Source organism: Eptatretus burgeri, chromosome 8, assembly GCF_056783735.1.
Source record: "Eptatretus burgeri isolate ZD-2024b chromosome 8, Ebu_testis_v1, whole genome shotgun sequence".
Taxonomy (NCBI): Eukaryota; Metazoa; Chordata; class Myxini; order Myxiniformes; family Myxinidae; genus Eptatretus; species Eptatretus burgeri.
In genome coordinates, this window is record NC_140968.1 from 2,111,845 (window position 1) to 2,115,720 (window position 3,876).

The following is a 3,876-nucleotide window of genomic DNA, read 5'->3' on the forward strand; positions in this document are numbered from 1 at the left end:
CGTAGGTTAAATGGAACGTGCTATAGTTTAAGGGACGACGTGGGAGCACGAGTTAGTTAGGGGATGTAGTTAGAAGGATGGCAGAGTTCAACGGTGTGTGTGTTGAAGAGTTGGAGAGTTGTGAGGTGAGTACATGGTGAGTGAGTGAGGCCAGCGGGTCTGTGTGTATGGAGTGAATGGGGAATGCATGGTGCGATGAGTGATTGGGGGGAGGAGTGACTCCCACCCAAGGGACCCCCGGGGTCAGTGTAGAGTGAGTTAGGGGGTTAGTCAAATTTACAAAATGGAGGTCGTTTTGTTGTTGGTGGGTGTGTAGGCTCGAAACCCGTTTGGAGGGGTGCAGGAGCCCTGTTGACGGGCTGGGAGCGTGGCTGCGAAAAGTGAGTATCGCTGAGTGGGTACCCCGGGCACCAGGCTAGTCGGCCGTGGAAGGCCAAGGGCCCATGGGGGGCCGGGATGGCGTAGTGGGCACGGGTGCGCCTGCTTGGTGCGGGGGCCCGGGGCGCCATTAGCCGCGTGGGCAGTGTTGTGGGCACGGGTGACCCTCGGAAAGGGGCCTGGGAAGCCAGCCTGCCACGTGTGCGTTTCAGGGGAGGTGCCATGGGGGGCACTCCCCGGTGTTAGGGAGCTGGTAGGCTCGGAGGCAGTGTAGTGCCCGGGGGTGCCATAGCGGGAGATTCGGCAGAGGGTCGTGCCTGCCAAAGGGGGCCACGTGTCCCAGCCATGAGACCGTGTGAGGGCACGGAGAGAAAATTGGGGGGCGAGGCCCGAAATTGTGAGGACACCAACACAGGCGACGGGAATCTGGGTTTATAGAACCAATAGTTTAAGCGAGAGGCGCTTGTTGAAAGCCCCGGGGTAGTTTAACAGTTAAATGGATAGGGTAGATAGGAAGTGTACCCCTCCGCACCATCCATCCCCTCGCTCTCGTTGTGGGCCGCTGGACCCACTTTGGTTATAGATCGCTGAACTCTGGGGAGGCCATTCTGAGGCTTCGTTGGGCCTCGACACAGGACGTTAGCTCTCCCTTATTCCCCTCCGGGAAGGGAACGTAGGGGTTGGGAGTAGGCTAGGTGACAAGATAGGTTAGCCGAACAAGGACAGTACAGGGGGTTAGGGGACGATTTATAGTGGGGAAGTAAAAATAAAAACAACAAAAAAATAAGTTGGGGCTAAATTGGGGTTTGACAAATTAAGGGAGTGGGTATGTACAGTGACAGGCAAAGGCGATAGGTTGGGAGGGAGACAGGTAGGTAGGTCCGAGCCCCCCTTCCAAGTGGCCAGCACCACCGCACTCCCTCCACCAACCTCCACGGAACGGCAAAGGCTGGCCAACTTCATCGGCAGCTGTTGTTTTGCTGCGAGGCCTGTGCCGGCTGGATCGTCTGCAGCTGCTGTGCTGCAAGGCCTGTGCCGGCCCACTTCATCTGCCGGCTGGCTGTTTTTCTTCAAGGCCTGTGCCGGCCAGTTCATCTGCCGGCTGTGTTTGCCTGCAACGGCCTTCTTCTGCGGGCTCTGTTTGCCTGCTCACCTTTGCCATGCCATGCCCACTGCCCATGTTCACCAGCCCCGTTCAATTTTTGCTTTGCCCCCCCCTGTTCATTTCCATGTGCGCCAGGATCCGCAAGGCAACAGTTTGCAAGCTGCAAGAACTGCCCTGTTGGCTGCTACAACACGGGCCTGCAGTGGCGGCCCGTGCACCGTGTTTTGCGTCCATCCATTCATCCATCCATTCGTTGTGTTCATTGCGTGTGCCACTTGAGCTGGCACGGAGACTACGTTTGTGCAGCCCATGCACCGTTGTGGTTCACTGCGTTCAGTTCAAAAAGGAAGGCCTTGGACTGCGTGTGAGCAGCCGGCCACGTTCCCCGTCACCTGCATTGTTTGAGCCAGAGACTGCATGTGAGCAGCCTGGCTCCCTGCTAACTGCTTTCTTTTTGCAGAGTTCAGTGATCCTGGGCCATGGTTTAGTGTAAAATTTGTAAGTTAAGGTTAAGATGTACTGTACATATGAGTGCGCCCCGGCATGTCTGTCTTAGCGCCGGCAATTTTGTTTAAGTCGTCCGTGTGAGTGAGTTTGTTTAGGTAGTTACTCAGCCCTTAGGTTATTTATTTTGGGGACACGAATACCATGAATGTCGCACTCAGGGATCCGTAGGTAAAATGTACTAGGGGAAAACTACACATGATGGCACACGAAAATTTGACGACTCGGGACGAGTCTGTAAAAAGGGGAGGGGGTAGTGTTGTGTTTGACCAAATTCGCAAACCACCATTCAGGTCCCTTAGGTGAGATATCTCGGTAAGTATATGTGTAGTTAGGCCCAAACCCGTTGTCTAGAGGGAATAAATGTCATTCATGCGGGCTGCGACTCTTCAGGATAGCCGTTTTTCTTTTACTATCTTTATTTTGGACCAGCCGCCATTATTACCACCACCAACCACGTCTCAACAGCCATCACACAACAACCACCAACCACAACGCCGCTTCACAACAACAACCACCAACCACAATGCCGCTTCACAACAACAACCACCAACCACAACGCCGCTTCACCACAACCGCCACGACCTTTACCGTCACAACTCGCCACCATCGCATCCACACCATCTCGCGCCACTCGTGGGCGCCGATGCTGGACTCGTGTAGGGCGCGCACCGAGCAGCGTGTTCAAAAACATCACGGACTTTCCACAGAAAACGGATCAAAAACGACTCACGCCCACTTTTGTTCCGTCCAATCGGTGAGCGAGGGGCGATTTGGCCCCGCCTCCAGGGCGTTGGAGGGCGGTCGCTATATGCAAATTCATGGATCAAAAAGCATTCACGCCCACTTTTCCTCGGGCCAATGGGGAGCCAGCAAGAGAGGTGAAGGGTCGGAGGAAGAGGGTCAAGGGTGAAAAGAGCGAAGCCACGGGGCTTATAAAAACGGCTGCGTTCGTGAGTCAGTTCAGTTGGAAGTTGAGTGGAGTGTGCGGAGTTCAAGAGAGTCGTCGGTGGAGCTGGAAAGAAGTGGTACTAGTCAGAGTGAAGAGGACGGAGCTGTGGAGAGGTGACGGCGGCGAAGGCGGACGAGGGGGTGCTCGCGTCGGTGCCGGGAGCTGCACACCAGAGGCCAGCAACGCGACCGAGGTGGAGGAGGAGACGCTCGCCGCGGGACCCGAGACGGTAATATCCTCCTTCCCCCGAGCATCAGCAACCCCCTCCTGTTTCCCCCCGCGCTGAGATAGTGCGACAAAGGGGGCCCCCTTCCCACCCCCTACCAGATACTGTCCGCGAGGCCCGCGGAGTTGAGGCACCACCGCCGCTCCGCGTCTCATCATCAGACGGGTAGACCCGACACGGTCTCGGCCCCAGGCCCGCCTACCCCCCTCATCCTGGAGGGTGATTCTCTTTTCTTTTGCTTTGGAATATGTGTTGTCGGCGCCGTCTGTGAAGTAAAATTGTATAAGTGTTGCCGTGTGCCCGGTAGTCGGATAGATCTGCATTGTTGCATTTGCTTTTTGTGTAATATTGCATTGTCTTCTTCTTTTACATGTGCTTTTGGTGGAATTGTATATGTGTGCTTTCCGTTCATCACGAAATAAATGTGCTTATTGTTGAACTGTTTTCCCGCTTCGCTTCGTCATTTCTTTCATTGAATCTCCATCTTGCTTCACGTAAAGGGTTGGTCGTGGGCTGAAACGCCCGATAATTAATCGAACCGTCGAGGCCGACGAATAACACCGCTCGGTTATCCCGATAGTACGGAACGGGTCGCTTAAAGTGGCCCGTGTCCGAAGTCGACCTGCGGCGAGGTGCGATCGCCCGGTCTACCCTCCGTGTGGGCACTGAGGTAGGTCGAATTTGGCGAGCAACCCTATCCCACGCGGGGGC